The sequence below is a fragment of the Grampus griseus genome (genome assembly GCF_964374135.1).
Source record: "Grampus griseus genome assembly, chromosome: 3".
Taxonomy (NCBI): domain Eukaryota; kingdom Metazoa; phylum Chordata; class Mammalia; order Artiodactyla; family Delphinidae; genus Grampus; species Grampus griseus.
In genome coordinates, this window is record NC_139019.1 from 32,451,748 (window position 1) to 32,472,192 (window position 20,445).

At 38.1% G+C, this 20,445-nt stretch overlaps 1 pseudogene across 1 annotated transcript; it reads right to left on the reverse strand.

The window, feature by feature from the left end:
- Positions 1-252: 252 nt before the first annotated feature.
- LOC309819804 (cilia- and flagella-associated protein 53-like) lies at positions 253-900 on the reverse strand (annotated as a pseudogene). Its single transcript has one exon. The product of its transcript is annotated as a cilia- and flagella-associated protein 53-like (transcript).
- Positions 901-20,445: the final 19,545 nt, after the last annotated feature.

Consider the following 20,445-nt stretch of genomic DNA (forward strand, 5'->3'; position numbering starts at 1 on the left):
CTTCCGTTTTCTTCCCATGTCTTCTCTTTTCTTGCTTCTTTCTTATTAGTCTCTTCATGGACCTTTTTTTTTTTTTTTTTTTGCGGTGGCCTCTCCCGTTGCGGAGCACAGGCTCCGGACGCGCAGGCTCAGTGGCCATGGTTCACGCGCTCAGCCGCTCCGCGGCATGTGGGATCTTCCTGGACCGGGGCACGAACCCGTGTCCTCTGCATCGGCAGGCGGACTCTTAACCACTGCGCCACCAGGGAATCCCTATTCGTGGAACTTTTGAAGGGCCCTTTGCATGAGCTTCATGTTCAAGTCCTGCTCTGTTCTCTATTCCTGTTGAATAGGTCCTACCTTCTCTCAGAGGGCTTTTTGCAAAAAGGTCCTAATTTCCTGCTTTGTCTCCTCTTCCTTTAGCTTATACTGTTCTTTCTCAAGTTTACCCTTTGTACCGTTGTTTCTCCTCTTCTCTGTCGCTGCACCACCCGCTCTTGTGTTTGATGTTGGTGACCTGGGTGCCCAGCCCCTGGTGTGTGTTCTCCACCAGCTCTTTCTGTCTCCTCGCCTCCTGGGCTTCTCAGTTTTTCTTGGCTCATTGGTCTTTCTCCCAGGATTCTGAGACCATCTCCTCTTCCACCAGCTTCTACCTCTTCAGCTCCTCACTGAATTCTGCCTGTGCTTTCCACTCTTCACACACCTTCTGACGGATATAAAGCAACTCAACATGGACCTTCTCGCAGCATTATTTGAATTGCTATCTAACTTTTTAGCCACAAAACTCTGTCTTTATTTTCCTTTTTTCTCTTTCAATAATGATTTTTCTTCTCATTCTTTGTTTTCCTCCTCAATTGTTTCTTCTTTCAACTGCATTTCAGTAAAATACTCATTTTCTTCTGATGTTAAATGTTCATGTAGTTTATTTCATCTTTTGTCAGTGTAGATGGAATACTGTACTTAAATATTTTAATATATTGAGGTAACATTGGTTTATAACATATATGTTTCATGTGTACAACATTCTATTTCACCTAATGTATACACTACAGTGTGCTCACCACCAAAAGCTTAGTTTCTATCCATTGTGATACATAATTCCCTTTACTGGTTCAGACCTTCCCACACACCTTCCCCTCTGGTAACCATTACTCTGTTCTCTGTATCTACATGTTTATTTTTGTTTGGTTTAATTTATTTACTTATTTATTTATTTACCACGTATGAGTGAATTCATAAGGTACTTGTCTTTCTCCATCTGGCTTATTTCACTTAGAATAATACCCTCAAGATCCATCTATATGGATCTATATGCAAATGGCAAGATTTCATTTTTTCTGGCTTAGTAGTATTCCATTGTGTATATATATATACACCACATCTTTATATCCATTCACCCATTGATGTGTACTTAGGCTATTTCCATATCTTGGGTATTGTAAATAATGCTGCCATGAACATAGGGGTGTATACAACTTTTTGAATTCGTTTTTTCATATTCTTCAAAAACTATCCAGAGTGGAATAGCTGGGTCATATGCTAGTTCTATTCTTAATATTTTGAGGAATCTCCATATTGTTTTACATAATGCCTGCACCAATTTATATTCCCACCAACAGTGTGTGAGGTGTTTCTCCACCTCCTTTCCGACACTTGTTATCTCTTGCCTTTTTGATAATAGCCATTCTAACAGGTGAGAGGTGATAGCTCATTGTGGTTTTGATTTTCATTTCTCTAATAACTAGTGATGATAAACATTTTTCCACGTGACTATTGGCCATCTGTATGTCTTCTTTGGAAAAATGTCTATTCAACTCCTTGCCCATTATTAAATCAGGTTGTTTTTTTGCTGTTGTTGAGTTGTATGAGTTCTTTATATATTTTGGATATAACCCTTTATCAGATATAGGATTTTCAAATATCTTCTCCCATTTGGTAGGTTGTCTTTTTGTTTGGTTGATGGTCTCCTTTGCTGTGCAGAAGCGTTTAGTTTGATGCGGTCTCATTTGTTTACTTTTGTTTCCCTGTCTGAGGAGATGTATCCAGAAAGATATTGCCAAGACCAATGTCTGCACGAAGTCTTGTATGCAAATTTTCATAGCAGCTTTGTTCACAGTAGCTGAAACCTAGAAACAATCCAAATATCTATGAAATACTAATATGAAATAAAAGGAATGAACAGTACTGCTATACAAAACAACATAGAGGGATCTTAAAATCATTACACTAAGTAACAGAATCCAGACACAAAAGATAGCATATGGTATGATTTTATTCACATAGAGTTCTATCTGAAAGGAAAGCTATAGTGACATATAGTAGACCAGTGGTTGCTAGGGCTTGGGGGTCCCTAGGAGTTGGGGGTAAGAACAAGGGATATATGAAAAAGGGCATAAGACATATTAGGGTGATGGAAATTTTCTTTACCTTATTTGTGGTTATGGTTATTCAACTGTTGTCAAAACTCATCAAATTGTACCATTAAAATGGATAAATTTTAGTGTATGGAAATTATACTTTAAAAATCTAATTAATTTAAAAATATCTAATAAATTCTGTCATTTAATAATAGTACTATTATGAGTTGTGGGACTCACTGCTACCTCTTGGGATTTTTGCTGCATAAGCATCATACCTGTAGCAATATGCTTGATACTATCTATTAATTCTTAAGGGTTTACTATATGGCAGGCACTTTTTTGACTGATTTTACAGTTTTTGATAAAATAATCTTTCTACCGCCCTGCGAGGGAAGCATTGTTGTCTCCATTTGACAGATGAGGAAACTAATCACAAAAATATTAATTAACAGCTAGTGTCAAATTTACATTTTGAAACAGGTAATTTGACTTTAAAGACAAGATTCTTAACCATGACTGCATGGTGAAAGGCAAACACAGGAAATGTACATGTCAATACACTGCAGTCTGTTTAATCTCCCAAATGAAGGGTATATGCAAATAGTAAGTCCTATGAATTCAAGAAGGGTGAGACTTGGCATGGGAAACCTTCATTGGGAAAGGTAATTCTAGTTCAGCGTCTTAAAGTTCGAGAAAGATTTGAATGGTTGAGTAGCATCAGAAAATGTGACTTTCTGAAAGTCACCTGATGTTAGACAAGGCACTTTACTTCTCATAAAGCCAATCATTTCATTCTTAGACTCAACTGGGATATTCTCAGTAATAAAGGGTGAACACTCACAGTCTCTTCTAAGCAAAAGTCATGTCAATTTGTTAATTGTAATTTGGTGTGCTTTAAAATCAAAGGTAATTCTTACCAGAAACTTTAATATCTGCTATTAGATTAGACATTAAAGCCGTATTCAGAGAGAATTTTAAAATATTGAAGCCAAACCTTTCACACTTTTGAAAAAAGAAATTGCTTCAAATGTTGTGCTCCAGTCACTCCAGCAGATGGCAATACAATCATTGTTAAAAAAAAAAATTGCTTCACTATCCAACTTAAAAAAAAAAAAAGACAAAACCAACTTATATTTATTTATTTATTTACCTCTGTGGTGAGTCCTTCTCTGTGGTAAGCTAAAACAATGAATTCTACACAAGATTTTTAAAGATTGCAAAGCTTTCTAACACCCTACTTATAAAGGACTTTAAATACTAAACTAAACACTGATCTTTATTCTGTAGAAAATGGGGAAAAAGTACATGGTTTTTGAGTCAGGACTGACACGGTCAGAACTGTACGTTAGGAAAATCACTCTGACAGGGAAAGGATGCATGGAAGGATGTGGAAAGATAGAATAAATATTGCTTGAAATGGTCTAGAACAGAAGTAATAGGAACTTGATCTTGGCCATGGCAGTAAAAACTATGGCTTACATGAGGAAATAACTGCAGGCATACAAGTGAGAGACCTGAGCAATTGATTGAATGTTAGAAATTCCAAAGAAGGAAGAGCCAAAGATAACTCTTGTGTTTGAATCTTGGTTTGGGCGAAAGCTTACTAGAAGGGGCAGGAATGGGTTTGGACCAAAGGGAATTTTTTGCAGTGCCATGACGCACCTATATGCTGATTTAACTCAGCAGTTGACAAGCCAGTCTGCTGTTTAGATGAGAAGCAAAATTTAAGAGACAGATGCACACATGGTGGATATTTGCAGCCACAGGAGTAGATGAGAAAGTCTGAGAGAGAAAAAGCCTGAAGTCCTAGAAACCTTCTGGAGAATGCTTGCATTTAGGAGAAACTGATGATAGGATTAAGTTTAGCAGGATTTTCAGGTGAGCATGCTGTCTTCAAGGGCCTATAGACAAGGACAAACGGAACAAGAATAATATTTCACAAAGTTTGAGATCCTTTGTAAAGAGGTCATTGGACTTTGAGAAACCATTAAACAAATGGATGGAGGCAGAAAGATTATTATGAGAAAGGAGTGGAGAGCTTAAGAAAAAGTGTAAACTCTCTTTTTAAATTTTTTTTAAAATTTTTTTGACTACGTTGGGTCTTCGTTGCTGCACACGGGCTTTCTCTAGTTGTGGCGAGTGGGGGCCACTCTTCCTTGCTGTGCGCATGCTTATTGAAGTGGCTTCTCTTGTGGAGCACGGGCTCTAGGCACGTGGGCTTCAGTAGTTGCAGCACGTGGGCTCAGTAGTTGTGGCTCACGGGCCCTGGAGAGCTCCGTGGCATGTGGGATCTTCCCGGACCAGGGATCGAACCCGTGTCCCCTGCATTGGCAGGCGGATTCCCAACCACTGCACCACCAGGGAAGTCCCTGTAAACTATCTTTTGAGAAGTTTGGCAGTGAAGGGAAGGGAAGACCTGGTTCTGTAGATTGACTGGACAGTGGGGACAAGGGGAAATTTTTATACAACACAGAGCTTTCCGTATGTTTGTATCTGCCGTGAAGGAGACATTTGAAATTATACGAAAACTGTTTTCCTTTTTCTTCTTAAATGGCATCTAGATAATTTAATGAAACTGCATAACTTCATTTTACCAGAAATTTGTAGATGTAACAAAAAATGGGAAATATAATTTGACAGTGAATGTTACAACATGTTTCTCATTATTTATTATTTATCCAGTGTCTACCTGGCTCCTTCCTCTCTGTTGCTGATGCCTGAAGCTCTGGGACTATGAAACTTAGTCATGCTAATCCGGTCTGTTCCCAGAGTCCAAGATCTTTTGAAATGGCAACAAGTGATAGCTCTGAAGGGGCTGCTGTAGCATCAACGAAGCATTTAGAATCATAGAAAACTCTAAAGCACATTCCTCTGTTATGATATGTGAGATGTGAGCATGTTTTCTTGTCCAAACTTTTAATTCTACCCTTTCTGGTTTTTTTTTTTTTTTTCCTTAAGAAAAAGAAAAATCAGTTGGCAATGCTTTATCTTGTTGGCAGAATTCCTGAGGTATAGAATTTGCTTCTTGCCACTAGAATTTTTGTGTCATGTGTCATTTTTGTGCAAAGGAATCTGCAGAGGCTGCCAGTTGAATCTGTCTGAGGAAAAAATAATATAGCCTTGAGTTGCAAACAACCAAGTCTGCCATCAAATATGATAAACATACTGGTTTCATTAAAAACTAATAGCAAGGGGCTTCCCTGGTGGCGCAGTGGTTGAGAATCTGCCTGCTAATGCAGGGGACACGGGTTCGAGCCCTGGTCTGGGAGGATCCCACATGCTGCGGAGCAACTAGGCCCGTGAGCCACAACTACTGAGCCTGCGCGTCTGGAGCCTGTGCTCCGCAACAAGAGAGGCCGCGATAGTGAAAGGCCCGTGCACCGCGATGAAGAGTGGCCCCCGCTTGCCACGACTAGAGAAAGCCCTCGCACAGAAACGAAGACCCAACACAGCAAAAATAAATAAATTACTAACCCCCAACATCAAAAAAAAAAAAAAAAAAAAAAAAAAAACTAATAGCAAGACAGAATTTTCAAACACAGAGACAATGGAAAGTAAAGACAGGGAGAAGGTGGGGGGAAATCCTCCAGGAACTCTTATGTGTTCTTACAGCACAAACAGTTGGTTTATAAATTCCCAAACACCTGTCTCTGCTTTCAATTCTTTAAAACCACCCTGTACCACTTCTGTCAACAGTCCCATCAAGTGAAAGATGACGAAATTGCTCCTGCCTGCTAGGTATCTCACCCCACATGTTGACATGTTTGGAGGGCCGGGAATGGTAAATGATAGGGCTACCATGGAGGGCTGCACAATACAATTTTTATGTATATCAGAACCCAAACAGAGAAAGCGAAGAAATCAACTTTTTTTTTTTACATCTGTAAAGATCAGAAATGCAATTTTAACTCTGACTTTCAATAAACAGAGATTTATTTTTAACGGGGAGGGCATGTCATTCATTTACTCCTTTTTATATTTTTTGCAGAATCGATTGATTAGGTGGTGAACACATTATACACCTATTATCCTGATCATTGCTTTGGAAGTAGTGGGAATCCAAATTCATAGAGAAAACTGATTCTCTAAATAGATCCTCCTACTTTCAATAAAGCTGTCTTCTTAGGTTAGATCTTAAGATCCTTAAGGACAGGAACTTGTTCTTATCCTTTTTTATTTTTTATTTACTTATGTGTTTATTTTTGTCATACAGTGTATTTTTAAAATACTACCTGTTTAACTCTTTTAAATTTTGACAATCACTTTCAGTTTTCAAGTCAACAGCCATTCCCACTCCTAGGCCAACAAAACCTTTATTCCGTTTAACTCTCTGGTGGCAATGGACTCTAGGAAAGGAGGGAGGTCCTCCCCCCAGCCCAGGAGATGAATGGTGATTGGTTTTAAACCAAATTGGGCTGGCTCTCCTACGTCCTCATTTATGATTGGTTTAGAGTCGGACATAGAAACAGCTTCTGGCCAATGAGACCTGAGGGGAAGTCTGCGGGGACTTTTGAGAGTTTTTTCTGTTCTGATGTGAAGAGGGAAACATACAAGAGACCCTTTCACCTTTCCTACTTTTTAATACAACTGTGTGCGGGCATCATGTTTGTAGCAGTGCCACACTCGCGGGGAAAGCTAGAGAACTGAAAAGAGCTGAAGCAGAAGGCCCACTTAGTGGCAGGATTCACCAACGCTGTTAATTACTTTTGGGCTTCCGGCCACGAGAGATGATAATATATGCCCTCATGACTTCAGCCACATTTAGTTGGATATTTTGTACTTTGTAGCCAAAAACATTCTAACTGAGGCAGCAATTTAAAAAGATCTCTCTTATAGTAATAAAATAATAACAATTTGGTTATTACTTGGACTAAGCTATTCCGTTTCCAGGAACGTTGTATTAAAATTTAAATAACTTCAAAAAAATAAAATAAAATAAAAAGATCTCTCACATTACCTCATTGATTCTGCTAATAATCTTGTGAGTGTTATCTGGAGTCTGCTGAGGACGTCGAGACCCAGAATGTTGAGCTGACTTGACTAACACTGCAAAACTAGTAGGTGGCAGACCTAACACTGAAATCCTAGCTTTGGATGACCCTGCACGTGCTCTGGGTAATGCACTTGATTGTTTAACTTGGGCTGAGTAAGGACGAGTAAAGATTTGCTGAGATGAGTGAAGCTGCAATCTTGGGGAAATTTCCTTTATTCCTCAGGCAATCCCTCATGAACTTTCAGGTCTGCTAAAGGCTGGTCTCTTCCTAACACTCTGGGGGAGTCCATTGTTAGTATTCCTAGACATAAAGATTTGGAAGGAAATTCTTTTTCACATTTGTCCCATCTTCTTCCTGCCTTTCACTGATTTGTACTGAAAATTCAGTCTGCTCTTACTTCTAATGGAATGCCCTGTTCCAAGAACCTCACTGTTATCTGTGAGGTGAGATGGAGTCCAGCCTCACAGGAGAACTCCTGCCCTTCCTCTTTCTAATCATCTATCTTCCTTGGGCATGGGTAAGTGCGATTCCCAATTCCACTTCGATTTCCAAAGGAGGGGATAGCTTCTCTGCTTCATACTGGCTCTGACTTAGACCTGTGACCATCCCTGGATCTTACCAGGCCCATTTCCACACTCTTTAAACTTTACAAATGCCTAGCACAAAATCCCTGCCACCCCTGCCTTATAAACTACTTCTGGGAGCAGGTGTGATTTTTATCACTCTCTGTCTTAACATGGGTTTCTTAGAAAACAAAGCCCAATGTACAAACTTAGAAGCTAATGCTTTATTGGGGGTTCAGTCCCGGGAAATCTAGAGTGCAGGACAGTGGGTGCATTAACAGATCCAGCAGTGCTCTAATCCAGTTTCTTCTTGGCAGTTGGTGTCATATGTGGGATCTATAATGGTGACTCCATTGGCATTTGGTGCCTGCCTCTGGAACCACTCTTGCTGGCCAGTAATCAAAACAAGTGGTCAAGTGTGGGTAGGAAGGGTCTGTTGAGTTAGACTTATTGGCTTTGAGTGATGCAGAAACTGAGTCCGAACCCAATCAGTGTTCCCAGCAAGCTGAGAAGGCATCTCTTTTTTTTTCCTTCTAGTTTTATTGAGGTATAATTGGCATACACTGCTGTACGAGTTTAAGGTGCACAGCATAATGATTTGTAAGACATTTCTTTTTTTCCCCCTCACTTTAAAGGGGTTGGGTCTCTCCTAGAGGTTGATATCCTCACTCCTGCATCTCTAAGCGCTTACCTGTTCCTCCAGAGCCATAGGTAGACGGGCCAGTGCTTATTTTCATGGATGAATAAAGGAGTCCCTACCCACCCCCAAGAATGTGCAAATTATGAAATCCTATTTTGTATCTTCACTGTGTGGAACATTCTTTAACCATAAGGGAATAAATTCCTTTTTAGGATCTGAGACCCTCTTGATATTGGCTAACTTGTATTGCTACAGTCATTACACTTTATCAGAACAAAACGTAAATTGAAAACTTTTGTCTTGTACGGTATGTTTTGATGGGTGCACCAAAATTTTTATTTTCTCTATTGCTTTCATAAAACACACAGAAACTGATGAGTTTGAATTATATAAACCCAGCAGGGACGGAAAGCATTAGATTAGTTCAAGGAGAAGGAGATGAGGCAGGAGATATAATTCAGATAATCAAAAATGGTTGTTTTAGTTCTGGAGCAGAGTTTTAAATTATATTTTTTCTTCTTGTCTAAATTTTTCTATGTTTGTAGAAAATTTTAAGAAAGGGTTTGCTTTTCTTTAATAATAAGCCAGTATCCACCAATGGAACTTCTTCTCTGTAAAAATCTCTGAGCAATATATTTGGAAACTCATGTCTATAAAGGCAGAATTGGAGACATAAGTCTGATTTAACTCCACATGTCAGCAACAATACTTGAGCTGCATTCCTTTTAGCACTTGTCACCAACAAATACAATTTAGCCAGTGATTCTTGATGAAAAGCATCACGTGTGCCATGGGAAGCCCAGGGATCGCACCCTCTATGGTGTGGTGAGCTCTCAGGCTCACTGTACCACATTCCCATCTCAGCTGCATATTGCAATGTGTTGACCAGGCCCTGCCTCTCATGACATATTTGTGATGGAACTGGAGCATTTTAGCTGCCCCCATAGCCACAGACCTGGAGCAGATCTATGATCTAGGTGAAGTGCTCTGAGTTTTGGTCAACACTGTCAAAATAAAATAGCGTTCGAAGAAGAGTGGCTGCTGAGGAAAAAAGTCAAATACAGATGTTCCGCTTGCTTTGATACTTCATTTTGGATACTAGAAAGAGCGGAGGATCTGGATTTAGACCCAGTTCAGTTTTATTCCTGGCTTCTTCATTTATTAACTCTTTATATTAGAGTGTGTTTTAAAAAATTTCAGAATCTCAGTTTCTTCTCTGCAAAATGGGAACGCTCATTCTGACCTCAAAAGGCTCCTGTGAATAGGAAATGAGAGGCTGAATGGAACTATAGGCTCACATCCTGACTCCTAGTAGGTCTTCATTAGAGTTCTACCTCTCTCTTTCTCCTTCCTCCTCTGCCCAACACACCCTCCCTCCAACATTTCTACAGACCAGGTATGCCGTAGAACCTGGTGCTTGGCTTACACAGCAGTTCTCTCTGATCTGTCTTGACACCTTCCACTGTCCATGCGAGGAAAGCTGTATTTTCTTTCCCCAGCTTCCTTTGCATCTAGAGATGGAGGACACACTCTGGCCAATAGGACATAAAAGGATATCTCCCGAGGATTTTCAAGGAAAGTTTTGGCTTACTGATAAACAGACAGAAGCAGCTGGAAACACTCTTCTTCCTACCTGGAACGCCTGGATCTGGGACAGCCATTTTGTCACCATGTGGCAATAAGATGCTAGAAAATCCACAAGAATCACAGAGCCTTGCAGAGATGCAAGTTCTGACTTCAGCTTGTAGCTGCCTATTCCAGTTTTTCAGTACATAAGAAAACAACTTTATTTGGTCAAGCCACTTGACATATATAATTAGGTAAATGGGACAGGGGTTAGAAGAAGAGGAGAAAGAAAGGGAGAGAAAGAGGGAGAGAGGGACAAACAGACTACTCCCATAATATGCAGCTGGGGAAGCAAATCCTCCGATTTCTGAAGTTCTAAATATCAGTGTGGCAGGCTACATAATGGTTTTCCCAAAGGTATCCAGGTCTTAATCTCTGGAACCTGTGAAGATTACCTTATATGGCAAAAAAGCCTTTGTAAATGTGATTAAGTTTAAGATTCTTGAGAAGGGGCAGATTATCAGAGTGGGCCCTAAATACAACCGTGTGTAGCCTTATAAGAGGGAAGCAGAGGGAGACTGACACAAACACACAGAACAGAAGACCAGTTGATCACGGAGGCAGAGATTGGACCCATGTGGTCACAAGCCAAGGAATACTGGCAGCCTCCAGAAGCTGGAAGAGGCAAGGAGTGGAAAGGATTCTCTACCAGAGCCTCCAAGGGACCGCGGCCCTGTCAACACCTTGATCTCAGCCCAGTAATACAGACTTTGGACTTCCAGTCTCCAGAACTGTGAGAAAACACTTCTGTTGTTTTAAGCCACTCAGTTTGTGGTAATTTGTTACAGCAGCTGCGGGACATTAATAGAGTTAGCTGTCAAAAATTTTATGAGTAATAGTGATAAATGATATTTATTGAATGCCCTCTGTGGACCAGGCAACCACACTAACCTCTCTGCATCCATCCTCGTTAGTCCTCCCAACAGTCCTCTGAGGCAGCTTCTCCTCTTATCTCCATTTCCCAGCAAGGAGAGCCACTCCAAGGAAGGTAAGGAACCTGTCCAGAGTCACACAGCAAGTGAGCACTGGAGATGGAATTTGAACTCCAGCCACCTTGATTCCATAACCATTCTAGCTGTGCTGCTGAAGAAATGATGGTAAACTTGCTGTCTATGTTCCCAGTTACATCGCTAAGACAAGTTACTAAATAAAACAATCGTGTAGAATTGACATCTGTAATTGGACATACTAGGTCCTTCAACCTCCTCAAGAACATGTCCTTCACAGATTAAAAAATGAGTGCTTATCAAGTATCAGATGCTGAGCTGAGCAAAGATGGCAAAGATAACTAAGACATACAGCCTTGTCTCCAGAGGCTTATAGCTCTGTACCCTCCCATCTCACACTATTGCTTTATGAAGTGGTACTGCATGGCAAGCCTAGCCATTATACCAAAATTCCATATCAAAATACAGCTTCTAAACTGTTTACTTAAACCAAATATAAATTGATGTAAATTAATTGTAACTTTGAATGATCTACATTGCTATTCTTTTCCATATGTCTAAATACTGGAAAATAAATATATGAAAAGGAAGGAAGGAAGGAGGAAAGAAAAAAAGAAAGAAAGAAAGGAGAAATAACTATTTTCAGTAATCACAGCAGGATTACTAATTACCTCATACCTCTGCTAAAAAATTCCTTGGTTATTCTTTCTAACTGGCGTATCAATATTCCTCACATGACATTTTCCGAGTCTCTGATGATAAAACGTGTGTTTTGTTAGTACAAACCCCCTGTATTTTAAGGTTAAAATTTTCTTGTTTTTATTAAGCTTTTCATTTTTAATTTGCCCCTGTGTTTCTTCTCCTGTCTAAAAAGTGAATAGCTGAAGAGAAGTTTTCTATTGCCTTCCAGCATTCCACAGGATGGCTCTGAGCCTGGTTAAGTCATTGAGGCCTTAATTTGTGCATTTTATTGTTTTCAGTTTTCTTTCCTCATTCCATCTAGTCCAATGAGGTCGGCCTTTGTAGTTCTGTATGCTAGGTTTTTTGCCAAGGAAAAAGTAGAAATATCATCATGTCAATAGTTCTTTGTATCTTTTGTAAAAGACTAAACTATTTGTCCATGAACCCAGGTTAGATCCCTTGCATTAAAACTTCCTGCTAAGAGTGAAAAAGGGTCTGATATTGAAAGGTGTTTAATCAAATAATATGTCAGTGCAGCATCAGTTAACATAGATGATATATGTGGTCAGCACAGATATTAATCCATTTGCAGTGGAAGGGTATTTATACCATGTATTCAAACTGTTATTAACACAACTGTTTTATTTACAGCTCCTCAAAAATTTCTTCTTGAAAGATAAATCTGACAATACTTCCTGAAAATAGAGATAATTGAAATTGAGACTTTTAATAAATGTTTATTTAGAGACCTGTAGCTTAATTTTCGTAAGATTTTACTTTTATGATTTTAAGTCAATTGTTTTTCCTCTTTTTAGTTTTGGAATTGATTTTAAAAATAACAAAATAAAAAATTACCTTCTCTAAGCTACTTATTTGTTTAAGTGGGAAAATAATTAGTTGTTGGCCTATTTAAAAAATGTCTTCCAAATGTTGAGTTAAGAAACAAGTCTGGATTTAATTTGTGAGAAATGCACACACAAATCGAAAAAAATGAAATTCTGTCTTTTGCACTCCTTTGCACTTTCAAAAGCTGCTGACACTTTAAAGTCAACCGCTGAAAAGTATTTTTGATCTGCACTTATAATCTATGAGATTATGTTAAATAATCTTGATATTCTCTCTGTGAAATCTCCATACTTGTGGTTGTGATAGCATCATCCAAATCTGTTCCCTGAAATCTTGAAAAACAAAGATGCTCATAAAATGGATTAAACAAAACCAGCTTGAGTTCTTCATGAATACACTTGGAAGAGTCCAGCTTTCTGTACCATACTGACATTCTTTTATTGAAGTCCCTAAAATATTACAAAACAACCATTTAATAAAGCACAGCTAAATATTGGGTTGGCCAAAAAGTTCGTTCGGGGTTTTCCATAAGATCTTATGGATTATGTAAGGTCAATAGATTAGAAGTCACTGCAGTGAGCCAGAACGCCATCTTGACTGATTTCAGCAGTATCTCACAAAAGGGAAGTATGAATGGACGTCTATAGGGGGTTAGGGTCTGGGCAGGTGTTTCAAGGTGTAGAGATGATAAAATTGCTCCAAATTTGTGACATGATAGTTTAGGATTGGTGGACAGAGTGAGTGTCTCAAGGGAAGATTTGATGGATAAACTATTATTTGAGAAGACAACTCTTTGTTCAAGTAATCAGTGCATGAATATTTTGAAAAAAATAATATTTGTTGATTTATGGTCTTTTCTGGGCAAAGTTTTATTGAACAACTAAGTCAGTTGGATACTGGTAGTCTCAGTTTACATTTTTTGCCTCAATATATATTTCTAGTTTATTTTTTTCCCAAAGACTCAGAGTTGTGAGCCCAAGGGGATGCCTTTTAGAGGTAAGCCTATGAGCTTTGGAGAAATTAACATACTATTATGTTTACTCTGCCACTTTCACCAAAAAGGGTTGTGGAAGGGTTATAGTTAGTGGAAGACAGGAAATAAGAGAAGAAAGAAGTATGCTAGTAATTTTGTGGCAATGAGCAATCTTGCCTGTGTTTGAGGAAGAATAACTTTTACTCTGTCCTCTTTAGGGTATGACACACCAGGGCAACTGATTGTGACTCTACTTTTTACAGCATTCTGTGTTCAAGTTGGGCCAGGGAACTTGGAGAAAGAGGCAACGTTTTCCATCAAGACTCTTTAATGCTCTTAGGTGTTGCTCAGAGTTTTTGTGTGGGGAAGGGGCAAGGTAGTTGTTGATAATATATCTGCCTGGCAAAGATGATGCTGACATTCATTCAAATGACATTCATTTGGCCCTAATAAATCATTTTGGCTGATTAACAATAAAGCATGTTAGTTTCTAGCTTTTCCATATCTAGAAACTTGGCTTCTCTTAGCTAATGTTTCTAATATCAGATTTGGCACATTTTGGAGGGTAAAATTGATTCTTTTTGAACTCTGAAAGGTAAGTAAGTCCTTGACTAAATTCATAATTATAGTTGTAGTCACTTGGGTACAATTTATATTTGTAATTGGTCTGTGACTCTATTGCTTTACTTCTATTGCTCATTGTTTAGCTTTTCTTCCAGGGAATGGGTGGCTGCAAGTCCAGCCATTCTTTGATATCCAGAAATAAGGCTGAAAGGACATCATCTCTATTTTCCTTGCTAAAGTAAGAGATGTGGCTGCTCAGGGGCATTAGAAGCGATGGCATGAATAACATAAGACAATCAATGGATGCTTACTGAGTGTGCCTCACTGCCACTGAATCTCACTGAACCTCAGATTCCTTATCTATCAATAGTGACAAACATAATGCTTACCTCTTAAGGTTGATATGAGGATTAAATTTAAAAAATGCATATAAAGCATTGAGCAGAGTACTTGGCACATATTTAATGATAAGTGATTGCTGTCAACGTATTTATTAAAGATTAATTAAAATGTTATATATTTATGATATAATACATAGGGTGGAACAAAATAATTAGTATTTTTATCTTTGTACTCTCCAAATCAATGATTAGATGGATTGGTAACCTTGTCAGTAGAAAATCACAAGAAAAAAAATGCCAGTGACAGGGAAATGATTGGAATATGGTGTCTGTTTATAGTTAGTGGCAGTTGTATACCTACAACGTATGGGTTTGTAACTTATATCTTACACTTTAGTTTTTTTCACTGAATACTAGTGGTGTTCTAAGTATGTTGGCAAATGTATTCTCCCTACTGGAGCATTAGTTTCCAACCAGAGTCTGAATAAAACACTAAGTATTCAGTAAGTATGTCAGGGCTTTGTTGAAGAGTGTTTGGTCACTGTGATAAGCTACAGCACTATTTGCTCAAATCTTTCTCAGTAAATCTATTCCAATACCACACAGTGATTCAAATGATAGGATGTGGAAAATCAAGGAGAATAAAGCTCTATAGCTTCAGTATTAGAAATACAGCAGACAAGTGGGAAGCTTATGAATCTATATGTTCTCTTATTAAGGTTTACCCCATAGAAAATGATTTTCTCCTCATGCCTTTGTTAAATCATCCTCAAATAGATGAAAATTAGACTGAAGTTGGAGATCTTTAGAATGAAAACACTACAGAAGTCAGAGTCAATAATATTTTTATAATAAACTCTAAAGATAGAACAAATGTTATTTTTAAATACCTCATATCCATTTCCATTTGCTTTGATTATGTTAGCTTTCTTTAAAAAACTTACAAAATTAACTTATTGTCAAAATTTTTCAGTGCCACTTCATTTTCATTGCATCTTACTTCCCATCAGTTTCAATGGACTGATCTACTTTAATGTTTTGGATCAGGTTTTTATTATTTGGTGGAAGACTATCAAAGTAAAGGGAAAGTTGTTTTTCCTTCCTTGTTAAGTATACAGCCAGAAAAAACAACAATATTTTCAAGTTAAAAAGTCATTGCAACCTAATTGAAAACTTCAGGCTAAAGGCTGGGAACACTGTATGGTTGATTATTCTAAAACAAATTGAAAACAGATTCTAGTTGGCTTTAAAAATTAATCTGGCTAATAATCAAGGTAGATAATGAATAGACACATAAAGGACAATTAAAGAAGGAAATATTCTGAAATGAATAGAAACGAGAACCAGGTTAAGTCAACGGAGTTAACAAATCCACTCATTTGGCTAAAGCATGAAGATTTTCATTTGTGTGGTTAATACAGAGTAACTTGATTTTCCAAAGATAACACTGAAGGAATGCTGGAGAGAGCTCTGATGTCTCTGGATTTTGCCCAGTTCTAAACAAGGATTAACACCAACCATGCATATATCTGCTGTGAACCCAAGCAATCTCTTAAGGTTGTTGCATCTTTTCTCCTATTCTTTGAGGATCAGAAAACAAATAAAAAATTAAAAAATAAACCCTAACCCTAACCCTTACAACCAAGAGATTGCATAAAATTCATGGAATTGGCATATTCTGTAAAATTTAAGCTACTTATCCACAAGGGGTAAGACATATGTTTTGAGTTATTTTCCCAGCTTGCAAGTGAATTCAGGTCACACATCTACTGGATTCTTTTTTGTTCATTGAAGAACGTGTGTGTGTGTGTGTGTGTGTGGTGGGGGGGTATGCATATATATATATATATATACACACACACACACACACACACACACACATATAGATGTATAGATTTAAACATATATATAAAACGTATCTAAAACACACACACACACACACACGTATGTGTTATTCGGTGAACAAAAAAGAACTCAGTAGAGGTGTAACCTAAATTCATTTACAAACTGAGAAAATAATTCAAAACATATGTTCTGGGCTTCCCTGGTGGCGCAGTGGTTGAGAGTCCGCCTGCCGATGCAGGGGACACAGGTTTGTGCCCCGGTCCGGGAAGATCCCACATGCCGCGGAGCGGCTGGGCCCGTGAGCCATGGCCGCTAAGCCTGTGTGTCCGGAGCCTGTGCTCCGCAACAGGAGAGGCCACAACAGTGAGAGGCCCGCGTACCGCAAAAAAAACACCCCAAAACAAAAAACGTATGTTCTACTAATGGTGGATCAGTAGCTTTAATTTTATACTTATAGTAGCCTAAATATATATAAGTAGGTAAATGTATACCTATGTATCTATATATGTATTTTGTCCATTGAAAAACTACATCTAAACATATATGTTATATGTAACATATATATATAACTTCAAATACACACACACACACACACACACACACATATATATATATATATATAAAATATCATATGTATATATAACTTGAAGTTAGAAATCCTGAGATTGAATATTGAATTCTGGCTCTATCACTTCATAGCTTCATGCCCTTGGATAAGTTACTTAACTTCTTTAATCCTGCAGTAATATTTGTAAAATGAGGATATTGTAATACACTTCTTAAGGTTTTGTGAGAATAAATGAGAATGTATGTAAAGCTCTTAGCATACTGGCTGGCACATAGCAAATATTCTATATGTGCCAACCACTGTGTGAAAAGCTTTACATATATTCTCATTTGTTATAATATTTAATATATACATACACACATGTATGTGACAGAAAGAGGGAGAGAGAGAGGGAGGGAGGAAGAAAAAGAGAGAGAGAGGGAGAAAGAGGAGAGACACCTGTTTGGGGTCAGATAAACTACAGATCCCACTCAGGCCAATATTGTCGTATCCTTGACATTACTTCCATGAACCTCACGTCCTAAGCAACCAAGCTAATGAACTGTGAACCTGGGACCAGCCATCTTTGCAACATGATATGCAGCCTTTCTTGTATAGGGACAAAGGTAGATTTGTTGATCCTGGTATGCAGGCTGGCGTTGGGGAGCATCTTCCTGCCAGAGCTTCTTAGGCAGCTGGCCACAATGTCTCCAGAAAGCAATAGAGAATAGGTATTCTATTAAGTGTCAAGAGGAGCACAGGTAGATGACAGTCACCCACAGGCTACTCTTTTTGTTTGTTTGTTTGGTTTTGTTTTTGTGGTACGCGGGCCTCTCACTGTTGTGGCCTCTCCCGTTGCGGAGCACAGGCTCCAGACACGCAGGCTCAGCGGCCATGGCTCACCGGCCCAGCCGCTCCCCGGCATGTGGGATCTTCCCGGACCGGGGCACGAACTCGTGTCCCCTGCATCGGCATCCCCTGCACTGCGCCACCAGGGAAGCCCAGCACTTCATATTTTATACTTGGTTTATAATGTTTAAATTAACTTGAGGTGAGCTAGTTTCTAAAGAAACCACCTTGAGTGCTGGAAGAGAGATCCAGGAAAGACTGGCGAGGTCATCTAGATGCACATTTACTTCAGAGGTAGCATCCAATGTGCACGCTCTGAGACGAAAGGTCCAGAGTATCATCTACATCACTAATTAGCAGCATTTATTATGACAAATAAAGGACAAATTTCTCATAACCTCTTACTGGGTTTCTTTTTCCATACTTTTTGCATATAATTTTCCCCAAATTATAAAAGTAATAATATAGTTGATAAAGGAAAGGAGTTGACTCCAAAGTTTAACTACAGAGTATTAATCTGAATCTTAAACACAATTGTTTTAATGTATTCAGCATCATTAGGAGACCATTAAAAACCTCTAGGGACAATGTTTCTGCTTTTATTAATTTTTATTGGAGTATACTTGCTTTACAGTGTTGTGTTAGTTTCTGCTATGCAGCAAAGTGAGTCAGTTTTATGTATGCACAGTGTACATATATCCACTCTTGTTTGGATTTCCTTCCCATGTAGGTCACCACAGAGCATTAAGTAGAGTCCCCTGTGCTATACAGTGGGTTCTCATTAATATCTGTTTTACACATAGTAGTGTATATAATGTCGATTTCTAGGGACAATATTTCATTGTCATATTATGGATACATATATTTTGATACACATATTGCAAATATTTCCCACTTCATTATTTTTGTTTTAACTTTGTTCATTTAAAAATTTTCTACTTCAAAGCTTTTCATTTTGACTCATGCAAATCCAATAACCTTTTTTTTTTTTTTAACATCTTTATTGGGGTATAATTGCTTTACAATGGTGTGTTAGTTTCTGCTTTATAACAAAGTGAATCAGTCATACATAAACATATGTTCCCATATGTCTTCCCTCTTGCGTCTCCCTCCCTCCCTCCCTCCCTATCCCACCCCTCCAGGCTGTCACAAAGCCCAATAACCTTTTAATTTCCAGATTTTACCCTTGGTCTCACGGAAAAAAGACTGTTTCCTATCCCATGATAGCCTATATTTTCATCTATGACTCTTCCCCAATATTCTATTATGAAATATTTCAAACTTAGAAAGCCTGAAAAAAAAAATTCACAGTGGAAACCTATATTCTTGCCATCTAGATTCTACCACTATCATTGTTCTCTTCCTTTCTTATATATCTATCCATCTTTCCATCACTCTATCCATCACATCAATCTATTTTTATTCATTTCAAAGTGGCACTCATCAATTACATTTCCCAAATGCTTCACTACGCATACTGTATGTATTTGATATATATATTTTGCCTTTTTACTTTTACATGTAGTTTTGTTTCCTATGGCAACTAAAACTAATTACTAAGAACTGGGTGGCTTAAAGGAACATATTTATTCTCTTACAGTTTTAGAGGCCCAAAGTGTGAAATCGGTTTCACTGGGCTACAGGTGGCAGGACTGGTTCCTTCTGGAGGCTCTAGGGGACACTCCGTTTCCAAGCTTTTTCTAGCTTCTAAATGGCTGCATCCTTTGGCTGGCAGTTGCTTTCTTACATTACTCCAACCTCTTTCTTCCATTGTCACGTCTCTTCTGTAGTCAAATCTCTCTTTGTCTTCCCCTTTCTTATCACACTTGTGATTACATTCAGTGTGTACCCAGATATTCTAGGATGATCTTTCCATTTCAAATCCTTAACTGAATTACACCTGCAAAATCTCTTTCGCAAGATAAGGTAACATTCACAGGTTCCAACGATTAGAACCTGGGTATCTTTGGGGCTGTTATTTAGCCTACCACACATGCAAACATTCATTTCATCTTTTTTTTTTTTTTTTAACAGTATGAAGTAAGAATCTGATTGCATTTTTTCCAAATAATTGCCCCATGTATTTGAAAATACAAATATAAATGATTTTAAAATGAAAAATTCTCTAATCTAATTGAGATGATACTTTTATCATATACTATGTTCCTCATGTTTTCTCTATACACTGATTTAAAGTTTAGTAACTTTTTGTCATTAGTATGACAAAATGTGGTAATAATTTGATTTTTTGAGTCTAATTCTAGGTGTTTTTCTCATCAAAATTTCTTTAAAGTTGGAAAAAAGAAGTGAAAAAATTTGAAGAATGTATGTTGGTTGCTGCGGGAAAATGGCTACCAAATTCCTATAAACTAATTTATTCTCTGCCAGAAAGTTTATATCAGATAATTATTTTATATGAGAGTAGGCTATTTCAATTCATTTGTGGAATACAAGAAAGAAAGAACAAAATAACACACACTCAACTCTGTCAGATATTAAATGATAAGGAGCTAAAACAAATGACACTCAATCAGAAAACAGGCCAGGAGGCTAAAAGCTGTGTATATCAGAATCTTCATGCTAATTCTAAAATATGTAGGGCATTAGAATTTGAGAGTTAGCTTCCTTCCAGTAAAAGCAACACTTGTACTTAATAAACATTGTTTTTCCCAGTTGTCTGTTTTCTAAGC